Raw genomic sequence first — 23831 nt, 5'->3', positions numbered from 1 at the left:
TGCAGCTGTCCGTCGGTCCCGCCGGCCTCGCCTGAGCCAACCCGCCCCGGGGGCGGGGAAGGAGGGAGGGGCGGCTCCTCGCCTTGGCCACTCCGGGGCACGCAGCGCACCTTGAAACAGCGACGCGGAGCCCGCCGCCGCCGCAGAGAGGCAGAGGTAGGCGCGGACGGAGGGACAGAGGGGGCCTTTGCTGCCTGCATCCGACGGCCAGGGCTAAGCGCGAGCGGCGGGACGCGCAGGTGCCGCTTCCGAGCCTCCTCCTGCCTGGCCAGGTACCGGGACGCGCCGCCCGCTCGGACGGGCGCTCCTCAGGCGACAGCGGCCGGCGGGGCATGGTCGGCTCCGCTCGGGGCCAGGGGCTGGCGGCAAGGTGAATCCGCTGCCGCCTGCCCGCCTCGTCCGGCCAGCAGCCACCGGGCAAGATGGTCGTCGGCGAGGCCGCCGAGGTCGCCCTGCTCACTCTCGGTAAGTGCGCCCTCTTTACGAGGGCCGCCTCCGGCCCGCCGCCTCCCCCTCCTCCCCTGCTATCTCTTTCTTCCTCCCCGCACCGACTCTTCGCTGCGCGGCGGAACGGGTTTCCTCGCGAGCAAGCGGGCGTGGGCTGGACAAGCGCACCTTTCCAGCGCCGTGCTTCGGTCTGCTCAGAAGTTCCTGGGAAGGCAGCGCTCGGCCGGGCGGGGGGGCTCAGGATTGCTACGCCTGCCTTCTCCCCCCGCCCCCCCATTCTCTCTATCGATTTTCCGATCTCTGACCTGGGGGGTCGCGGTTGCCTCCCAGTTTGCCACGCAGCTGCCGCTCGCCCCTTCTGCCCCTCCAACCCCTTTGTGCTTTCAAGTACTAGAGAAGGGGAAGAAGAGGCGGAATAGTCCAGAGTAATTATCTATTATCTATCTACGAGGAAAGTAATGAAAGGAGGCGAAGCATATGCCTCACTGAGGGCTACCTGCTTGAAAGCTCATAGTGCTTGCTGCTTTAGACTGTGCATATACATAGAGCTTTCTAAATAATCCACCGACTGATCAAGCATAACAATCGGATTATCTGTGCTCTGTTTCTCCTCCACCTCCCTCCTCCGCCCCCACTTTTAGGAGTATTTTCTTTCCTCTCCCTACCTGTCTTTCTTCTGTTTCTCATGAGATCTGCTCTGGTGGTTGAACAATAGATGCTGGGATGCATTCTGCCCTTGTGATCTTTTGTGTGTCTACTTGTAAATAGATTTTTTTTTAAAGATAGAAAGAAAAGAAGAGCAAGGCAAATGCCTTTTAGGATGACTTTGCTTACCTGTGAATGGCCAACTTTTAATTACACCGCAAAGTGGCCTGAGTAGACAACAGGGACTGGGGCTGTTTTTGTGCTGAGTAATTAGCAATCTTTTAAAAATGTGAAATAGGGAGATAATTACAGAGACGTTGCTTTGGGGAACTCAACAAATAATATGGGTTCACACCACTTTTAAAAAATAATGTATGCTTGCTTGCTCATAGGTGTGAGGTTGTGCTGTTGTGGGGTGAAGAAGTCTGACTTGGGTGCAAACTTCTGTGTGGTCAGAGGACTATAATTTTTAATAAATCAAACTAAATAAACAATATTCCAGCCTGTCTTGGCTACTCAGATCAGTTAGCAGCACTTTTAATGTTCTGTCTCCACACATGAGCTGAACCGCTAGCAAGTGCCGCAGTCCTTCAGGGTCAGTGGCAGAGATGCAACTGGTAAAAGTGGCAGCGTGTGTGTGTGTGTGTGTGTGTGTGTGTGAGTGTGAGTGTGAGTGAGTGAGTGCGCGCGTGTGGTCTTAGCTTCTGCCTTCATTGGTGATCCAGTGGGGTTTGGAAATGGGTCCTGAGAGCCGAGGAGGAGGAGAAACCCCCAGAAGGAAAGTGACACTTGCAATATAAAAGTGCAAGAGGGTTTTAGGGAAGGGTTAAAAGCCTGGGTAAAAGTTCAGTTATTATCTTCTCAAGTGTTAGTGTTCAGTTGGCATATCTAGACATTCCCTCTGGCTTCTAGTTACCAAGACTTGGATAGCTTTCTGTTATGAGACACTATAAGCAAGAGCGACCTTCTGGATACAGAAGATGAACACTGAACTCCATGGCTTTGACAAGTACAAAACAGAAATGTAATTCTTTGCTTATTCAACAAATATCAGTTGCTTCCAGTTCCTGTTTTCGAAATCCAACACCTCGGGGGTTATTAATGAAGGTGGCAGAACATAAGGACAGAAAAGCCTGCTGGGTCAGGTCAGTGGCCCATCTAGTCTGGCATCCTGTTCTCACAGTGGCCAACTGGATGCCCATGCGAAGCCCGCAAGTAGGACCAGAGTGCAAGAGCACTCGCCCCTCCTGCTGCTCCTGGCAACTGTTTTTCAGAAGCATCCTGCCTCTGACTGTGATGGCAGAGTACAGCCATCGTGGCTAGTAGCCAACGATAGCCTTATCTTCCATGAATTTGTCTAATCCTCTTAAAGCCATCCGAGCTGGTGGCCATCACTGCCTCCTCTGGGAGCAAATTCCATAGTTTAACTGTGCACATGAGGCCAGGTCCCTGCTGAAGCTAAGCAAGGTCACGTCTGGTCAGTGCCTGGATGGGTGACCTCCTGGGAACCATAGGTAAGCCGCTTTGGGTTTCTATCATGAAAAAGAAAGGTAGGGCATAAATGTAATAAATAAATGAATGAAGATGTACTTTCTTCTGTCTGTCCTGGATCTTTCAGCGTTGAGCTTCATTGAATGTCCACAGGTTCTAGTGTTATAAGAGAGGGAGAAAAACTTTTCTCTGTCCACTTTTTCCATGCTGTGCATATTTTATACACTTCTATCATGTCACCTCTGACTTGCCTTTTCTCTAGACTAAAACGCCCCAAATGCTGCAACCTTTCCTCATAGGGGAGTCGCTCCATCCCCTTGATAATTTTGGTTGCCCTTTTCTGAACCTTTTCCAACTCTACAATATCCGTTTTGAGGTTAGACGACCAGAACTGTACACAATATTCCAAATGTGGCTGCACCATAGATTTATACAATGGCATTATGATATCACTACTTTTTATTTTTAATACCTTTCCTCATGACCCCTAGCATGGAATTTGCCTTTTTCCACAGCTGCCTACTGGGTTGACATCTTATTTATTTATTTATTTTGCGGCATCTTCATTGAGCTATCCACTGCAACCCCAGGACTCGTTGCTGGTCAGTCATCACCAGTTCAGAACCCATTAGCGTGTGTGTGAAATTAAGATTTTTTGCTCCAATATGGATGTTTACATGGAATTGCATTTGCCATTTTTCCGCCCATTCACTCAGTTTGGAGAGGTCTTTTTGGAGATCTTCACAATCCCTTTTTGTTTTAACAACCCTGAACAATTTAGTATCATCAGCAAACTTTGCCACCCCACTACCCACCCCTAACTTATGAACAAGTTAAAAAGCCCAGGTCCCAATACCGATTCTTGGGAGACTCCACTTTCCACAGCCCTCCATTGGGAGAACTGTCCCTTTATTCCTGTTCTCTGTTTCCTACTATTGAACCATTTCTTGATCTGTGAAAGGACCTCTCCTCTTATTCCCTAACTGCTAAGCATACTCAGTACTCTTTGGTGAGGTACCTTGTCGAAAGCCAAGTCGCCTAAATAAGTAATTTTGCGGTCTTCTCTTCCAGTCACTTTTTCACCTATGTATAAACCAAGGTCTACCTTCTTTAAAGTGGTGGTTCTCAAGCATTTGCACATCTGCTGGACTATCGTGGAATCCCTATACAGTGCTGGAGAGTCTGGGGATATTCTAGGTCAGCTTCCCCAACCTGATGCCCTCCAGATGTTTTGGACTACAGCTCCTGTGCTGGCTAGAGGGCACCAGGTTGGACAAGGCTGTTCTAGGGGTGTACACTTGATCCATGTGGAATGCTGGCCAAGTATATTGAGTCTTCATGATAGCCTATAAGCAAGTGAGAGGGTGCCATATTGCACCCAGTGTTCCCCTGTGGCTGCATGTTAGGCCATGCTGTCTTTCAGGCATCCTTTATCTGCTATTACAGATAATCTCATCAAGGAACCCCAGGATTTCCCCAGCAAAGAACTTGAAAACTGCCTTAAACATCTTGTAATGCGAATACACTAGAAGCTGAGTACTTGAAATGGTGCCAGCACGTGAAAAATTGCTGGTCTTTGCTCCAAGAAGGTTCCATAACATAAAACATGTTTCCCTAATACAGAGCTATCCACACTGCTTATTTCCTAAGTACCACTGAATTAAGTGGGAATTACTTATGAGTAAGCATGTTTAGGATCAGGTTGCAGAACGTAACTTGCTTCAGAGCGTCCTGCAGTTTTTTGCCCTGTTTCTCTGTGGCTTAGCATACAGACGGAGTAAATCCAGGGTCAAAGTTCCAGATGGTGCTACCTAATGCTGGTCAGTTTCTCTTGCAGGTGGTTCACACATGCATGCTCTCTGATGACTGTACGACTAAGTGGTTGCTTGCATTGTAGATCAGAGGCTGCAGATGGGGCTTTAATATTGCCTTGCGTTAATTGTCAGGCACACCGTTTTCAAAGGAGTCAGTGCAAACACTGAACTGCAAAAAAAATCAAGAGATATAAATAGGTTTTGCATAATTTCTCATGTAAAGCATTATCCACCAGGAAATGTTTCCTGCTCTACACGCATTTCACTTGCATATTGTCCCACTCATTTTGATTGGGTGGTCTCAGAAGGCAGAGTTATGTCTCAGTTCCATGTTTCTTTCCATGTGTTTGAAGCAAAACTAAGGAGAAAAGTTGAATTTAATTAAAGCCAAGCTGCTATACATTGGAACAAGACCAGGTCTTTAGTTGAAGAATGTTTGGGGCATATGAAGCGGTTGTTTTCAAACATACGTGCGTATAGGACCTTGCCCAAGTCCTGCCACCTCTGATAGTCTTCATTTGATGCTGGGCAGAGGCACTATTGAAATGTATTTGAGGTAATATGGAAATCCTTTGCCATGTGTCGTGTTGGCAACAGCAATTCACAGATGCTTTCAATTAATGCTGTCAGTCAGCTGATGCTGTGTCATTGCTTGATGAACCTACCTTAAGAGGAAACCAATGCCATAAATGGAGGTTGTCCTTTTGGTCCCAAAGTACGTAAGATACGTGCACTTTTTGTGAAGTCTTATTTTTATTTCAGAAGTTGGACCTCTCCAACCTGGTACTCTCCAGATGTTTTTGGACTACAGCTCCCACCAGCCCCTGTGCTGGCTGTGGCTAACAAAAGTCGTAGTCCAAAACGTCTGGAGGGCACCGTAGAATCGTAGAGTTGGAAGGGTCCTATAAGGGCATCTAGTCCAACCCCCTGCTCAATGCAGGAATCCAATCCAAATGAAAGCAGACCCGACAGGTGGCCATCCAGGTTGGAGAAGGCTGAACTAGAAAGTTGATCAGAGAGGACAGCAATGGTGTATTTAACTCTGGCATTCATCCAACGGTATGAAGGCACAAACCGCGTAGGTTGTGCCCTACCACATTGTCCCTGTGGGTCCTTCCACTTCTGACCTTCGTATATTCAGCACAAAGCTCTGAAGGGAGATTCTTAGCTTGGCTTCGATGGTAGGATTATGTGACTTGGGATGTGCATGGTTTTCTATGCTGACTGGAGTTGCCCTAACATTGGGGCATACTGAGAGCGAGGCTGCTTGTTCACAGATGTTATCCAGCCAGTGCCGGAGTTTCCCTACTTGTCTTCAACTGCTCAAAAGGTATATATCTTGCAGTGCTGGGATAGTCGGATGGGATGAAAGGCTATTTCAAGGTGTACCATACTTATTCTTTACTGTTTAAGGTGTCGATGTACTCTGGTAAGAGAACTGGGATTGGACAGCAGGTCTTAGCAATCTGATCAGAGTGCACAGCATGCATTGTTTTTCTCAGCACATTTAAGGCCTCTGTGTTTTTATCAATATTCCTAAAAGAGTGAGTCTGACAAGTGTTACTTGATGTCGCCTTTGGGTTTGTGTGAAATGGCTCTCAATGGGAAACTGCTGCCAAACTTCACTTCCCAAGGAGCGGACCTGTAAGCTGCATGTGTTGCTTAAACCCCTGTGTTTGGTCTGTGTGTGCACACATACATTTCTAGGTGTATAAGTTCTTGTGTGTATGTTAAAGAAATACATAGATCAGTGTTGCAAAAACTTGTGGTCTGGACATTCTTGTTTGGCCAATTCTCTAACTGTGTTCAAAGCAAAAGTAGGGAACTTGGAGGAGTATTCCATAAATCTCTGCAGGTAGTTGTAGCCCAGGGACAAAACCACCAACCACCACTGAATTTTGGACCTTTACATGCAAAGGTCCCAGGTTATGGTCTGAATGCACCAACCCCATGCAATCAATTGATCCATAGATGATGATTTTTTATTTCTCACCCTGCACCAATAGGTCCCAGGGTGGGTTACAAAATCTAAAACACAATATTAAAAAGAATTTAAATGCATTTCAGTTGCAAGGATAGGGTGGGTTCTGAAAGCATACATCTCAGGAGCCAAAGGCCAGGGTAAAGAGATGTGTCTTGAGCATGTGCTGAAAACTATATAGTGAAGGTGTCAGACACACCTCTGTAGGGAGGGAATTCCACAACTTAGGGGCTGCCCCTGGACTTCTGAGGGTAGCTGAACTACCAAGAAGGCCCCCTGTACTGAGAGGGAAGGCAATGGCCTCTGAGATATTTGGGCCACGAAATGAACTGGCAACCAATGCAACTGTTTTAGAATAGGGGTTATACGAGTTCTAAAAGGAACCCCTGCCAATAATCTGGCTGCTGCATTTTGGACCAGTTGAAGTTTCCGAATTGTCTTCGAGGGGAGCCCCTCATAATCCAATCTGGAGGTTTACTAGAGCATGAAGCACTGTGGCCAAGTCACCTCTGTCCAAAAGAGGCCGTAGCTAGAAATAGGCACTCCTAGCCACCAAGGCCTCCAGGGCCTCCAGTAACAATGCTGGATTGAGGAGTACCTCCAGGCTATGAACCTACTCCTTCCAGAGAAGTGCAGTCCCATCCAGAACAGGCCATGTTCCCATATACTGGACTCAAGAACTTGGAACACGTAATACATCTTCAGGATTTAGCTTTAGTTTGTTGGCCCACATCCAGCCCATCATCGCTTCCAGACACCTGTCTAGAACCTCAACTGTCTCTCCTGATTCAGATGGCACAGACAGGTAGAGCTGAGTGTCATCCGCATATTGGTGATGCTTCACTCCAAAACTCCTGATGACCGCTCCCAGTGGCTTCATATGGATGTTAAAAAGCATGGAGGACAAGATGGAACCTTGCAGAACCCCACAGGAAAGCTCCCATGGTGTTGAACAGAAGCCTCCCATAACTACTTTCTGGAAACGTCCCTGGAGGTAGGAGCAGAACCACTGAAGTACGGTGCCCCCAACCCCCACCTCCTTGAGCCTCTCCGAAAGGATACCGTGGTCAATGGTATCAAAAGCTGCTGAGAGGTCAAGAAGAACGAGCAGCATTGCACTCTCCCCATCTCTCTCTCGACAAATGTTGTCTACCAGGGCAAGCAAGTGCCAGTCTCCTCCAAACATGCCTGAAGTTGGACCGCCACTGCCTCCTTGAAAAGGGACATTTCAAACATTGCCCAGAAAAGGAACATTTGCCACTGGGCTGTAGTTATTTAACATTTCAGGGTCCAAGGTGGACTTCTGAAAGACGGGACGTACCACTGCCTCCTTCAAGGCAGATGGTACTCTATCCTCCAGTGCAGCATTAATGGACCCACCCAGTCAACCCCTTACATCTAGATGTGAGAAGCCAAGATGGACAAGGATCATATTAGACTCTTGTAACAGCCGATCCCATCTGTTCAGCCCCCTCTGTTACTGTTCTGTGTTCAAAGCTATGAATAACTTCCAGACGTACCTGTGTAGGGCAAGGGCCAAGAGTTCAGAGGGAACTTAAGTCAAGGAGTTGTGTAAAAAACAACAAAACTTTCCTTGTTTGGGGGGGCTGGAAGTTTCCCAGGAAACAGTGGCTGAGGCCAGGTCACAAGCACATCCTATTCCTTCCTTTTTTTCCTGGCAAGATGTGGGGAGGGAGGGAATCCAAATAGACATCATACAAATAAGTCCAGAAATGGCAGTTTAGTAGAGGTTTCCCAATAGCATGGTCCATTTTAATTAAAAGCTAGAAGGGGCACAAATGTTAACATCTGGAGAAAATGTCAGCTGAAGGCGAGTTGTTGATCAAAGCTCTCAGAAATTTTCTGTTGAGCGTTTATGCATTGGGAGATGAACCACCACTTTTTAATGAACATCTTGAGAGACCTGGGCTCTGAACCAGCATGGCTCTTCAAGTGACTTGAGCATAATAAGCAAGGTCTGCATGCCATTGACTAGTTTTGTGGGGAAGCAGAGACTGCCATTATTATTATTAAATTAAATGTATATCCCACCCCTCCTCCCAGAAGCAGAATATTTAATATATATGCACAAAGCCAGAAAAGCAGCCCCCTGCTTTTAATTGCAATATTTCATACTCCTGATACTTACAGTAAAATGCAAAAAAAAAAGTTGCAAACGCTGATAACGTTGATAAATAACAATCAACAAAGACTCCAAGTATATGCAGTTTCACAACTTTAGTGTGTGAACAACCAACTCTCACTCTGTCTCACAGGCTATAGTGAAGATAAAAAGGGGAAAGGGGAAGGCAGTGTACACACTCTTGAACTCCTGGAAGGAAAGCAGGATACAAATACAAAGCAAGCAACAATATTCTACAAGTGTGCAGTTGCACAGACACAGAAAATATGTTGCCAGCCTTTGATTTTTTTTTTTTTAAGTATCCTTGTGTTATAGTATAGTAGTATGGCAGGCAAAAATTCATCATGTCAAGATTTTTCTAGTATTTTTTATTTATTAGATTTATATCCCACCCTTCCTCCCAGCCGGAGCCCAGGGCGGCAAACAAAAGCACTAAAAACACATCAAAACATCATAAAAACAGACTTTAAAATATATTACAACAAAACATATTTAAAAACATATTTTTAAAAAAGAAAAGAAAGAAAAAAGGTTTTAAAACATCTTAAAAAGCAATTCCAACACAGAGCCAGACTGGGGTAAAGTCTCCACTTAAAAGGCTCCCTCTCATTGCATAGCAAGAGTTTTTAAGTTGTTAAAGAGCCCTTAGCAGCACTGCTGCCTGCCAGAGCGTTTTGCTCTCTCTTTTGCTTTGTAAATGTCTGATTGACTGACGTTTTTGTTTTTTCAAGGAAAGCTGAGAGTCCAGGGGCCCTGCTGGCTTGGGGCCTCGCCTCGTACATGTCTGCCCTCCCCCCAAATGGCAGCCCTGGTCTCACTCCTGTTTCATTGCTGAACTACGCTCAGCTCTTTAGAGGAAGAACAGGGGATAGGTGTCCTGTTTTTCTTTTTAATGGCATCTGTTTAAACAGGAACTTGGGAAGTTGCGCCATGCAGGCTGCAGTTTCATCTAGACCAGTATTGCTTGACTCCAGCCTTCCCCCAATCTTTGTGTCCTCCAGATGTTGGACTACAATTCCCCATCAGGTCGAGCCAGCGTGCTGCCTGGGGCTGATGGGAGTTGAAGTCCAAAACATCTGAAGGCACCCAGTTGGGAAAGGCTGGGTTGGGCTGCTGCCTTGTAAACCTTTCCCCACACCCTTCCTTTTCAAGAGAAAGGCAAGAGCTGAGGCGCTTGGTCTCTGGGAATATTGAAGGTGGTGAAGAGCAGGCAGTTCGGCTTGCCTTCGACTCTCCTCTATAGCATACTTAGCCAGCCTTGGTCTGTTGTGGGCTTATTTCTTTTTCCTGGCTTGAGCTGTTAAGCAATCGCACTGCTTAGAGGAAAGGTGGAGTATGTATGTATGTAGTAGTAATAAAAATAAACACTGATGCCACAGATAGCAGCGACTGAGGTGGACAAGTGATCTTCTGAATGCCTCTTATTCGTTTGAACTGCATAAGGGCATGAGAAGAGTCTGCTGGGTCAGGCCAATGGTCCATCTAGTCCAGCATCCTGTTCTCACAGTGGCCAACCAGTTTTATTCACATCAGGTGTGGATATTTAAAGGGCAGAGCTGTATGAGAGCCAGTGTGGTGTAGTGGGTAAGGTGCTGGATTACGACCTGGGAGACCAGGGTTCGAATCCCCACATAGCCATGAAGCTCCCTGGGTGACCTTGGGCCAGTCACTGCCTCTCAGCCTCAGAGGGAGGCAATGGTAAACCCCCTCTGAATACCGCTTACCATGAAATCCTATTCATAGGGTCGCCATAAGTCAGGATCGACTTGAAGGCCGCCCATTTCCATTTCCATCTGCCTGTAACTCCTTGCTGCTGTCTTCTGTTACTTTGTATTATTTACAAACTCTGTCACTAATTGTCAGGGTGTGCTGATGATTGCTCTTAGTTTTTAATGAGGTCAGTCCAACTGCATGAGTAATCGAACCGGCTGCTAGGGTGCAACAATATGTTTAGGGGGAGCCAGTGAACACAGGAAGTTGTCTTGAGTCAGACCATCAAGACCATCATTGCCTACACTGACTGGCAGCAGCCTTCCAAGGGTTTCAGACAGGAGTCTTTCCCAGTCCTACCTGGAGATGGTGGAGATTGAACCTGTGACTTTCTGCATGCAAAACAGGTGCTCTAACCACTAAGCTATGGTCCTTCCCCACAGGAAATCCCAAGTTTTGGGTCCCAGAATTTCCTGTTCTATTTACCAACATATTCTTGGGCAGCAAACGTAATTCAGAGTTACTGGATTTAATTGTTAGTTCCTCTTAAATTATCCGTGTGAATCCTCTGAGAGCAACAAAATCAGCAAGGGGGGAAATGGAGGAATTTAAAATTGTTATTAGGTTCCTTTTTCTTTGGTTTCAAGAACCTAATTTCTGTGTTTGACTTGCACTTGAGGAATTGTATCTTTTGAAGAACAAGTGGATTTTTTTTTCATTTTTCTTATCTCAGTTATATTCCCCCATACACACCTTTTACCAAAGAACACAAATTGCTAACTAAAAGCAGGGCTGATTCTTGTATTTAAAAGCTGTAGAGGAGTCTATTGTGTGGAACAGTTGTAATATGTTTGTGAGAAATTTGAGGAAAAAGGAAGCTAAAATCCTCTTGCGTTGCCACACTTCCCTCTTGCTCTTTTCTGTTCCCAGCAGGTTCTAGAGACAGGAGCTCCACCCTTCATTACTGAGTTTCTCTTGGCATGAAATTCTCTCAGGCCACCGAAACTTGTTAGTTTTGCTAGTTGAGTAAAGAGACTTGCAGGTGCATTTGAGAACTGAAAGATGCCATTTGGCCATGTGTGAAGCGGGAAAGCACAGACAGCTCCTCACAAAGTGCTTCTCCCTTCATAGGCAAGATAACATAGGCCAGGCCTCTTCTACTTCATAGCCACAAACGTCTAGCAAGTCCCATGTCTCATCAGCCCCAGCCAGGACTGCTGATGAGTGCTGTAGTCCAAACCATCTGGAGGGTGCCAGGTTGGTGCAGGAGATTGGCATGCACCACCATTTGCAGGTGGCCAGGATCTAACCAGTAGTGTAGTAGCAAATTCAGAAGTGCAGGGTCCCTTCGTGATAGTAATGCCACACCCCCTCACAGCCACACACCCCTTTTCAGGTTTCCCTCATCTCCCTTGCTCTCCCTGTCATCTCACAAGTTTCCACCACAACAGATGTCCCTAGAAGCCCATCAGCATGAGAAGGGAGGCTGTGTTAGCTGCTGAGAAGAGTCTTCTCATTGACTGACTCACTTCCTTTCACTCTGGCTCCAACCAGCATGAAAGGACAAGGATTCTTCTCAGTGGCTAACATGTTCCCTTTTCATGCTGATTGGCTCATACGTAGGGACCTGGCTGGGACCCTGCTCCCCAAAAAGTAGCGGGTCTACAACCTCGCACTACCCTGGACAACTACATCCTCCCACAACCCTGGATCTAACCGTTCTTAAAGCTTTGCAGTGTCTTTGCCTCCTGAAGGTTAGATCTATTTGGCACTTCCCTTCCTCATTCCTCTGATTTCTAGCTAGCCATCTGACTCAGGACTAGACTATTTCAGACTATTTCAGATTGAACTCTCTGACTTCTCTGTGCAAATCCTGACTGTTGGTCTCCTTGTGGTGGGATATTGGTCTTCTGAAAAGTCCGAGCAGGATTTGGATCCTAGGGCAAGCTGTGGTGAAAAGTCAATGTGGTGGTGGTGGTGAAATAGTGATGCCCCTCTCTTATTGCCCTGTGGGAGGCTTGAATCTTCTTGGGTGTCTGGACATGACTTTGAGAAGCTCCTCTTGGCTATGGGATACTTTTGGCAAATGCTACCAGCTTCAGTTAGTTAGACTGTCAAACTCCCATGGTAATGTTCAGTAGGAAAGGAAAAGCAGAGGACATAGTATTGTCATAACCAGGGGAGTGGGGAAAGACCCCCAAGTTCATATCTTTCCTAGCTTGCCTATCCTCGAGCCCATTTAATGGAACAGCTGGTATAGCACAGTGGGGAGGAGAGCCCGGCTGGGAGTCCATAGTTTGTGAGTTCGAATCCCCGCTCGTGTCTCCTGGGTGCCAAGGGCCAGCTAAAGATCACCCCCACAGTGAGAGGCTCAGGGGTTACGTGCCCTGCCACCTGTGCAGCCGTGGGCAAGCTGCATAGTCCCAAGGAGCCCAGCTGCCCCCCAGCTGGCAGTTGCGGACAAGGAAGGGGCTGGCTTGTGCAGCTGTGGCAAGCTGAGCAGGCCCTAGCCAGCTGGGGAGGACTAGCCTCAGAGGGAGGCAATGGGAAACCCCCTCTGAATACCGCTTACCATGAAAACCCTATTCATAGGGCAGCCATAAGTCAGGATCGACTTGAAGGACGTCCATTTCCATTCTATGATAAGCTTCCGCCAGGCCTTGAAGACCTGGCTCTTCAGGCAGGCTTTTGGGGTGGGTTAGGTTTCTTACTGTTATGGTTTTAAATTTTAATGTTTTAATGTATTGTTTTATCTTGTACGTCGCCCAGAGTGGCTGGACAACCAGCCAGATGGGCGACTAATAAATTAAATAAATAATTAAATAAATAATAATTTTCATACGGAGTGACCTCACAGAGTTCTTGGTAAAGATTTTGCATTCAAATTCAAAATTCTAAGTTTAAAGCACCCTTGCAAAACTACAGTTTTGGGGTCCCTAGATAAGCAAGTTTGAAAGATTTAAGTGTGAAGCATGCTGCTTCCATTTCTCTGCTTTTTGCCAAAAATGTTTAATGTCACTAATGTATGTTCATCTGTTGGAGCGCACTGAGCTCATCTGCATTGCTGCTGGATTCTCCGGGCTTCAACTTGCCTTGATATTCCAGTTACTCATTTTGATTAGGATATGTGGGTTGGGACTTAATATTGCCATTAGGGGGGTGCAGGAAGTTAGGAATGCCACATTTTAGCAAAAGGAAAATACTTAATTCTCCCTTACATATCATGGGATGGCTGTTTCCAGCATCCCCACTGCTCCCTGCCTTTGGAAGCCTTGTCAGACGCTGCTGCAGGAGTGGGACTCTGAGTAACGCCTGGGTGTTTCTAGGAGCAAAGTGAAACTGTTGAATTCCCTTCTTATTTTTGCTGCTGTCAGAAATTATAACGGTGCCTGCCAAGAGATGCAGTGTTGCTGTGTTCATAGTATTGGAAAGTTGTTCTTATTTTCTGTTATGTTACTGTTTTAAGGTTGTTGTTGTTGTCATGAAATTATTTTTGCAATTGTTGATTTTGAGATTGTAAGCCACTTTGAGCACAAATTTGTTTTGTGGAAAAGTGGCATACAAATGAAATAATGAATATATGTAAATATAGGCGAATGCAGGGGTGTTGCTAGGTACTTAAAAGATGCAGGGCATATGCTGTTTTGATGCATAAATGCAAATTTAGGTCTCTGAGCAAAGGAAGAGGGTGGGTGGGGGTTCCCTGGCACTGTGCCCGGCAGTATGGCAAGCAAAGGTGCTTCTCTTCTGTTCTTCAAGTTTTGCTTTTGTCCTTTCAAAAGAGGCAGGAGATTTGGGGCCCAGCACAGAAGACCTGAGGCTGAGCCTCCCCGGCCACCCCCAACAGCACCCTGTGCAAGTGTGACATGTTGCCCGTGTTGCAAGAGCCCGTGACTTGACACTGAGCTTTGGGGAATTGTGCTGTAGAGGAGACTGCAAAGGGGCAGGCAAAGGAGTGGTGGGCTCTGGGCCAGAGGCTGGATTTGGCCCTCCAGGCTTCTCTATCTGGCCCTTGAACTCTCCCCAGGTCATCTTCCCACGGCAGCCATTCCTCCTCCCTCCCTGGCCCTGCCAGGCACCTTCCTTGCCTGTCTTTGTCTGCCTGTGATGTGCCCTTGAACTCTGATGACGACGGTTGGTTGCCTGGATGGAAGAACGAGAGGCAGTGTGTGCGTAAAATTTACGTTCGTTGCTCCTCCCACTGGTGCATCTTGCCCCATCCTCCTCTGCCACGTGGCCCCTGGAAGGTGCTCAGAAGAGAATGCAGCCCTTGGGCTGGAACAGGGTCCTCACCCCACAACTGTTGTAAGCTGGGAAGGACATTCCGGGAATGCCCTCCAGCCCCTCCCCCCCAATAGCATTAGGGAGCTTTGCTTAAACAACCTCTCTTTGGCTCGCAAACATCTGAGCATAAGAATTGTTTAGCTGGAGTGGACCCAGTAGTGTAGTGACAAATTCAGAAGTGCAGGGTCCCTTCGTGAGAGTCATGCCGGGTCTCCTCACAGCCACATCCCCTCGTTCGCTCTCCATTCTCATCTCCACGTGCAGCTACTCCCACCACAACAGATGTCCCTAGGAGCCAATCAGCATGAAAGGGGAGTGTGTCAGCTACTGAGAAGAGTCTTCTCAGTGGCCGACTCAACACCTTTCACTCCAATTGACTTCATTAAGCAGGAAAGGACAAGGAAGCATGTTAGAAGACTTTTCTCAGTGGTGCACATGTTCCCCTTTCATGCTGATTGGCTCTTAGGAGGGAGTTTTGTTGCTGCTGGGAAGGTTTTCTGTTTGGATTTTCTTTTGAATGGGACAGAAATGATGGTGGGATCAGCAAAAGTGCCATAGCTGGTGTGAACTTCCTCTGAAGCACGCTAGGAAATGAGGCTATCTCATGCCCATAGGGTCCCTCCTCCTCTGTGCCTCTGCCAGGTCTCCTTCCGCGCGGGCTGACTTCTGTTGTGGTTGCACTTCCTGTCCCGAGTCAGATTTCTGCTTTTAATTACATCCCCTAGTATTGGTACATGAGGACTGAGAAGCTTCCTTGGGTCAGCTGGTGTGCAAACCCATTCTCTGGTGCTGCTCGCTGTTTCGTGCATTGGGCTCTTGTCGCCTGTGCAACGTAGCAGTTGCTTGTTTTCTCTCAGAAACCCCATTTAATTCACTGGCACACGGTGTGTGTGTCCGCGCTCGCACTCACATAGGACTGTAGTTTTCAAGATGATATAGGAATAACTGCTTGGGGTCATTGTCCCTTCTCTGCCTCCCTGTCCCCACCACTTCCACCTCCACCAGCGGCCAGGTACCTCAGCCATGTTCGCTATTTCACCATGGAGTCGTTTGCAAGGGATTTGATTTGGACCAAAAGTATGGGCTTCTCTGCCACTTTACATTCTGTAGGTCCGATCCTGCAGTCTTGACAAAGCACAGATTAGTGGAGAGCTTTCTACCTGCACCCTCCTGCGAAATCAGGCAGTTTCTGAACACCAAGGAGTTGCAACACGTTATTTGGGGGTGCTGTGATTTTACTGGGAACAGAGAAAGCTGCCTAAACAGGGTTGGGCCCTTGGTTTGGCTAGCTTAGTGTTTTGTCCCCACTGATTGCCAGCAGTACTCTAGAGAGGAGGCATTTCCATCCCTCCCTGGAGGCACTGGGTGATGGGCCGAGAGGGGAAGGTCAACAGTTAGGTCGCCCCACCAGGCAATGTCAGCAGCTCTGCACTGTGGATTTAGGAAGCGTGTGTTTAGGAACCTGCCACAGGGTCAGAGCGCGTCATGCCGACGTGGGGCACCTTCCTTCATTGCACCACGCCCACGTGAGGATTACAAAGAGAAGTTGGGAGTATGAACTCGGGGGGAGAGAGAAAAAAACGACTGCAGCAAGATGGCAGCCCGTGCTGGCTTGTCTTTGCTTTCTGTGCGTGGACTCCGACGTCCCAGGGAGATGAAAAAATGAAAAGTTTCCCCAAAGCCACCCTTTTCTTTTGAAGAACAGAATCAAGGAGGGGCCTTTATTCTGAATTAACTGAGCGAGGGTGACTCATCCGGCGTTGGTGTGAAGCTTGGGTGGGCCTGATCCTATACTCCTGGGGCAGGGGAAAGATTTCCCCCTTTCTCACCCCCGCCAAACTCCTCTGGGATTCCCAGCCCTGCTTCCAGACTGCAGGAGCCCCCACCGCGACCGCATCACCTGGAGAGCAGCTGACCTTGACTGATCTTGGAAATTAAGTGAGGCCAGGCCCGGTGAGTATTTGGATGGGGGACCACCTGGCACAGCGGGTGCCACAAGCATTTCTGTTTACGAGGAAGGGCCGTCGCTCAGCGTCTGCTCTGCATGCATAATAAGGTCTCGGGTTCAATCCCGGCAGCATCTCCAGGTCTGCCCTCTCTGAAGCCCAGGGGAGGTGTTGTTGGTTGCGCAGCTGTGGGTTTGACTCCCACGCTTTGGTGTACAGCTCCGAGGGCTAAAGTAGGTGTGATCTGAATTGTGGGGAGGGGGAATGTGACTTGCCCTCCTCCTGCCATGGCCCTGTCAACAATCGCCCCTTCTGGTGCTGCTGTGGGTTCCAGTGCGATTTTTGCCAGCACCCTGGCCAGGGAAGAGGAATTAATGGTCTCCGCCTCAACCGTGGTGTAGTGGTTAAGGTGCTGGACTACGACCTGGGAGACCAGGGTTCAAATCCCCACACAGCCACAAAGCTCCCTGGGTGATCTTGGGCCAGTCTCTGCCTCTCAGTCTCAGAGGAAGGCAATGGGAAACCCCCTCTGAATACCACTTACCATGAAATCCCTATTCGTAGGGTCGCCGTAAGTCGGGATCGACTTGAAGGCAGTCCATTTCCAGTTCCTCAACCCCACCCCCACCCTTCCAAGGCCTGTCCTCATGGATACTGCTGCTGCTTTAGCAAAAGGACGGTGCATTAATGCAATTTACATTGTGTCTGGCTTGGCCACCTCGAGGGGGTCTTAGCGGTAGAGTAGAGTGCATGCTTTCCATAACAGAAGCTCCCGGGTCCAATCTCTGGTATCTCAAATTTAAAAACCAAATGGTAAATCAGCTTTCTCCAACCTGGTGCCCTCCAGCAGGTTTCGACTCCCGTCATCCTTGACCATTGGCTGGGACTGATGGGAGCTGTAGTCTAAAATTTGTGGAAGAGTGCAGTCGCTCATGGCTGGCAGGGCCAAGAGTGATCTATTCCTGAGGTGTTGGAGACCAGCTACCACTCCCATGCTGGGCCAGTGCTTGGGTCCTGGCTAGGACAGCTTCATCGATTCATTTGTGCATTAAAATAAGTCTCCCCGCCAGTTCTCTCCTTCACTATGGCCAGCTCAGTGAAATATGTTTTTTGTAATTCACTGTTTCAGGACTCCATCAGAAGCCCATGCCAGACATTTCTGAGTCCCCCAAAGACTCTTCCTTTGAACTGAGTGGGCTGATGACTTTCCCTAATAACTGAACGTTCCCAGTTGAGCTAACACGTTTTCTGTGTCTGTCTTCTGCGGGTGCTAAACGCTGGCTGAGCTGGAAAGATGCCTCCTTTCAGGGAATGCCATGGTCTGTGCCCCAGCTTGATTCATGGGGGGCATTAGTCCCAATATTGAGGTCAATGAAAGTATTTCTAAAGCTTTCCCCCATTGCACCTGGAGATGCTGTTGGCATATTTGTGGATTGCAGCTTGGCCCGCCCAGTGGCTGCCTTGCAGTGGTGGGCATCAGAGCCAGTGTTGACCCTGGTGCTGTTTGGAGTGATTCTCGTGATCAGATCAGCCCCATCTCTTCTCTTCTCTCACAACTCGCACCTCTAGCAAAATCCGCTGGGGAAGTGAACAACGAGAAGCTAGTGCTGGTTTTTTTTTTACTTGTTAACAAAAGTTCTTATTATGATTGTTAAAGGACTGATGTATGTGTGAGAGAGTGCGTGTGTGCATGTGTGTGTGTACATGGGACCTGATGTTAAGGGATGCTGAAGTCAGGGGTGGGTTGCGCTTATGCCAGCCCGACAGTCAGGATTCCTGTAAGTCTTTAGGGCAGGCTTGCTGTGCAGTGTTCTCCGCATCAGTGTTGACATCAGATTGCGCAGTGTCCTTGGGCAAATTACTACAGGCCCCTTTCTCAGTAAATCCACCTCATCGCTGCAGCAGGGTTAGGGGGCTCTTGTCAGTGGACAGTCTGATAGATGCCTGGGCATGATGTTGACCCTTGAAGCCAGCCCTGCCCCCCATCAAAGTGAGTAGCTGGCTGCTCTTCACGTCCACAACGACATCTATGGGAGAATGTCAAGTGGGGCATTTGGGGCTGCTGTTGGGAAGTTTTGAGCCCCAGGTCACCACAAGGGTTACTGAGACCTGCACTGCCTCCTGTCTGTCTGCAGGTTGCCCACCCTGGGTTGTGAGCCTTGGTCAGGTTGGAGATTTTGGGAGTATAGAGCAGCCTTCACCAAACTGGTTCCCTCTAGATGTTTTGCTGTCGGCCCCAGCATCTAGCCATGGTGGGTAAGGCTGCTGCAAGTTGTGGTACAAACATCTAAAGGGTACCAGGTTGGCAAAGGCTGCAGTAGAACCTGTATTTAACTTCCTAATGCCGTGATTCTTCAAAAAAAAAAAAGGCACTTGCTCCTAGGGATTTTGGTTTTTCATTTTTCTAATCTTCAGTTTAAATTCCCTCCATTTCCACATCAGTTTGTGATTTTCTAAAAAATAAACTTTGCATTTTCATGCACGTCTCCAAATATATGCATTTTTCAAGCAGTTTCCACTAATATTTTTGTATGTTATTTTAACTAATGCACAAGTTTGCATGCCTTTTTCTGTATTATGTTTTTAAAGTATTTTTTGGTTGGACCACTGCATTGCAACATTTTGAGTGATAGCTGTGTTTTGGTTCCATATGTGAATTAAGTAGGTTCATATTAAAATGCAAACCAAACAAATTGCTCCCCGCTTCTTACTTCCACTCAGTGCAATCCCCCTTAGTGACTCTTACATTTACTACTACCACCACCAAAAATCACTCTATAAAAACCTTTTTCCTGTATTACACATGTAATCTTCAACTGTTAGGTCACCTACAACTTGGCAAATGGCAAAGGCAATTAAAATTAAGTCCCATTTTGTATCTTGATTTAAAAAAAGAAAAAGGGGGAGGGGGCTCCGGAATCTTAAAGGCCTGAACACTGAAATGACATGCTGGAATTGCATATAGGCAAACAAATGCATGCTTTAGAAGCTTTGAAGGTGTTACATCAAGACAAGTCAGCTTGGTGGATGGAGGGAATTTGAAGGAGAGACGCTGTGGACCAGAGCTGCTAAATCCTCTGGTACCCATTCTCCTGGGAATTCATCCTTTCCTCCAAAAACAACAAAAAGTCAGGCTCACTAGCAGATCCATATCTGTGTCTCACGCATGCTATAGAAAAGTGGCTAAGGCCGCAATCCAATACATGTCTACTCAGAAGTAAGCTCTTGCAGTTTAAGGCGGTAAGGGAAGGGGTTAAGTCACTCTCTCTCTGTCTCTCTCTGTTTCTCTCTGTCTTTTCCATGACTGCATTTTCAACCTGGAGAAGGGTGGCTGGGATTCTGGGTAGCTCTGACCTTAGTTCATCCCCAGTGCTCTTGCCAAGAAATACATCAAAAAAACTTTTGTTAATATGACCACTGCTTTAGGAAGCAGCTCACTGTAAGACCTATAATTTGGCCATGGGTGTATTTGCTCATGTGCCGAATTTGTCTACTTCTTTGGACGAGGGTTCACAGTTTGCGCCATGCACTCCAGATGTCTGTATGTTTACTTGGAAGTTACTATCTTAGAGGTCAGTGTGGCTTACTCCAAAGAGGGCAGGCACTAGGTTCCAGCACTAATTTTTCACTCGTTTGTGCTCTCCAGCACTTGCTGAATTGTACTGGAGTGTTTTGGGTGTTGGCTTGGAGCTGCAGCTATGCATGAATAATAGCTTTTTTAAAACAAACAAACCAAAACCTATTAAGGGCTCCGAAAATGCTTGTCGCTCTGGGATTTTCAGATAGCAAAAGCTTTTTAAATAACTCCCCCCCCTTCAAATGATCAATTTTCATATTTTCAAACCTGGATGTCTTTCCTCCTCTAGGTATTTTATTAGCAGTGTGCCATGCCTTGGAGAACACAACGTCCGCCTTGAGTGGTGAGTTTATTAAGTTGTAAAACGTAACATACTTGATGCCACCTGCTGCTGTTTGCCTTCCTCTATGGCCAGATGTAAATAATAATAAAAGAAATGTGTGTCGGACACTCTTCTTGTAACCTGTCCCAAAAGAGAGGGGCGGTCTTGTCTTTTAAAGCCCTACCCTGTCAAGGCCATGGAGATCTACCGGAGTGCCACCACCTCCTGTATGTGCCCAAGCATTATGGCCCAGGTTCACTGAAAGAGGCCCTGTTCTGGGTTGTGGCTACCCATGAGGTTAAGGGCTGCCTTGACCGCGGCTCAGTGGAAATGTCCAGCCAGCTCTCTCTCCCAGTGCTGCTTTCATTCAGGCAGAGTTTTAAATCCTTCCTTTTTAGAACAGTGCCTACCTGGCTGGAGGAACCCTCCAGTGGATTAGATGGAATGTTAACAGATTGTCCATTATTGAGGTTTATTAAGGTTGGAATTGGGGATGAAAATTTCTGAGGCTCCTTAGCCACACAATGGCTGGGATGAGGTGGGGACGGCAGCTCTGTACTTGGGTATGGTGCTTGTTGATAAGGTGGCCCTGGTTGCTTGCCTGGCCCCCTCCATTTCCACTTTCTCCTCCCTTCTACTGTGGCACAAAAAAGAGGAAGCATCCAGAGGCGCCACACCTTGTGGTCCGAGGGAAAGGGTGTGTGTGGATGGAGGCAGTCTGGCCTACCAGAAACAATGCTGTGCCCGCTTTCTTGTTTTGTATATTGCATGGACATTCCTCCTTTTCTCCAAGGAGCTCAAGGTGTCACGCGTGGCTCTCCCCCTCCCTGTGTTATCCTCACAGCAACCCTAGGAGATGGCTTAGCCTCAGAGTTGGTGACTGGCCCAAAATTGGCCAGTGAGCTTCATGGCCAAATGGGGGTTTGAGCTCTAGTCTCTCAGGTCCTAGTCCAGCACTCTAACCACTACACCACATGGGTACACCTGTGGCCCTTGACCGAGAGAAATGCTGGCCTAGGTTAAAAAGTGGGGTCCATTTGAAGAAGTGGGGAAGCAATGTGGCCATCAGGTGGTGGAGAGGCTGTTGGGTTTTTTCTGCTCATCTCTGCGAAGGGACATGCTCTTCTGGAGGCCACAGTCTACTCCTCCAGTTTGCATTATGCATCTGGTGCCAGATTCTTGAGGATCCCAGATTTCCTACTTAAAATGGTGTGTAAGGCTCTAAAAACATCAAAAGGTGCAGGGTCTACCTGGAAAGATTCTTGTATCTGAGAGGTTGGGGTTTCCATATATCTAAAATGAGATGCCTTACCAGAGAGTGGCTTCTCTGAAATTCAAACTGGTTGTATGAGTGGTGATGAGTGGCGGGGCCTTTGCACATGAGCAAAAGTATTAAGAGTTCCCATGGTACAATGCTGAAATCTGCCTTGGGTGACATCTTGGATTTGTGGTGCTGTGTATTTCTGCATGTGGTTATTCAAGCAGAAACACAGTCGTGTTGGCTGAGGGTGATGGGAATACAAAATAGCTGGAGGGCATCAGGTTCGGGAAGGCAGGCTTAAACCTTTGGACAGTGTCTGCTGGAATCTCAGAAACCTGAGCAGTGCCTAGCTAGTGTTGTGTGGGAGTGGCCTCCGGTGGCTATTTTGTGGCACAAATTCCTACAGCCTACCCCTGCCCTTCACACCCCTAATCCTTGCCAAAACAAAACCAAACAAGCCAGCGATTTGGAGAGTTTGTCTGATGAATTTTAAAGGTTTCTTTTTATAGATTTATGTGAGAGCAGGTGTGGTTGCAACTATCTCTGTGACTAGGTTTTCTCGCTTATACCAGTTTTAGTTGACTTCTGATTCTGTTATGCTCCCATTTACAGCTGATGTAACCAAGGAGAGATTTGGTGTCTGTTCTTATCCACAACAATGTTATCTTGGCTGCATTTTGCTAACAAAAATGGAAGGAGGTAATATCCGGTGCCAACTCAGTTACAAACAAAACCTTTTCCTCATTCCAGCAAGGCTGCGTGGCTGACATGATAAGAATGAACAACACTGCAACGTAGCTCCAAATTATGCTCTTCTGTTCACACTCTGTTTTGCTTGTGTCCAGGAAAGGTAATGATGGAAAATTTGTCCAACTTTTCATCATTTTGTTCCTTTTGTAGTAGTGATTGTAATAAGATGGGTAGGAAGGGAAGAGGCATCCCTCTTCATTTTCAGCGGAGAAAGGAGAGGGGGTGTCAAGGGAAGAGATTTTTATTTTCTTCTTCCTGCTCCCCCTCAAAAAACCCCTTGCCATCTACCATTGATCTCTCTCTCTAGTAGCTTGGTTGAGCGCTCGGGTCTTTCCTAGTTTAGAATTTGAGTTCTCCAAGAGCATAAGAGTTTCCTTGCTGAATTGCACCAAAATGGTCTGTTCTGTTTCCAATAGCAGCTAGCCAGATAGCTCTGAGAGACCATGACAGGGGCAGACCTCCCGCTACTTGGTGGTGAAACATTTTGTTTAAAGTATGGCTGCTTGAGGATGGGAAGGAGTCAGCAGTCTGGAGTCACTTTGGGAGGGTCCAGCCTCTTGGCTTTCTTCCCCAATTTTACCAGATGTGCTGTTTGCCAAAGTAGCTTTGGAGATAGCAAAACTAACTATGCTGCCCATATATATTTTCTGTACTAGCCTATGTTCAACTTCTGTCCATAGCTGCAGTTGCATTTTCTTACCTTTGGTGTAGGGCCTGGATGTTTCTGCCTGTAGCTTTCCCCCCCTTCCTAAACATTTTGGGAAGGAAACTCGCCATGCCACCTTCCCTAGCCTGGTGCCTTCCAAATGCTTTGGACTGCAGCTCCCATCCACCCCAGCCAGCATGGCCGTATGATCCTGGGGCTGATGGGAGCGTGGGGATGGTGGCTGGGGATGTGTGGATGGGAGCTGCAAAACATTTGGAGGGCACCAGGCTCTGTGCTGCATAGAGCTGATTTTATTGCTATACTACGAAAAGCACAACGCTGCTGTAGGTTGGGCCCAGAGCCATCTATTCTAACTAGCAGTAGTTCTCCAGAGCTTCAGCCCAGCGTCTTTCCCAGCCCTGTGGCCTGATTCCCTCTTGGCTGGCAATGCCAGGGGTTAAAAGTCGGATCGACAGGCTGGGATGGCACAGCTTCTGCTTCCCACTGCAACCATCTTATTCACTGAGCTTTTTCAGTGCACAGAAATTTGCCTTCCTATAGATTAAAACTTTTGAAATGGTGAGCCTTGTTTCAATGAGATGCTTCCTGCGATGAATGAAATTGGCTAGGCTCTTTGCTCGAGTGACTTGGCATCCTTTCTGGGTATCGTTAGGGTGGCTTCCTTGGAGGGATATGCAAAACGCAAGTGGTCCTAAGATCAAAGGCCAGCTTAGCTTTACAGGAGGCAGGATTCTGCCAAATTGAATCTGGTACTAATCAAGGGACAGTTTACTCTAATGATGCTTTGCAGTTG

General features: G+C 47.5%; 1 long non-coding RNA gene across 2 annotated transcripts; it reads left to right on the top strand.

Moving 5' to 3' along the window:
- On the top strand, positions 1 to 22465 carry LOC133368460 (uncharacterized). Of its 2 annotated transcripts, none has more exons than XR_009758645.1 (3): positions 1 to 465; positions 20328 to 20381; positions 22372 to 22465. It is a non-coding gene; the product is annotated as an uncharacterized LOC133368460 (long non-coding RNA). The 2 variants fall into 2 exon arrangements; XR_009758644.1 differs by lacking the exon at positions 22372 to 22465 and adding an exon at positions 22234 to 22340.
- The last annotated feature ends 1366 nt before the right edge of the window (positions 22466 to 23831 follow it).

The sequence above is a fragment of the Rhineura floridana genome, chromosome 12 (genome assembly GCF_030035675.1).
Source record: "Rhineura floridana isolate rRhiFlo1 chromosome 12, rRhiFlo1.hap2, whole genome shotgun sequence".
NCBI classification, from domain to species: Eukaryota; Metazoa; Chordata; class Lepidosauria; order Squamata; family Rhineuridae; genus Rhineura; species Rhineura floridana.
This window is presented reverse-complemented; position numbering and strand designations above follow the sequence as displayed.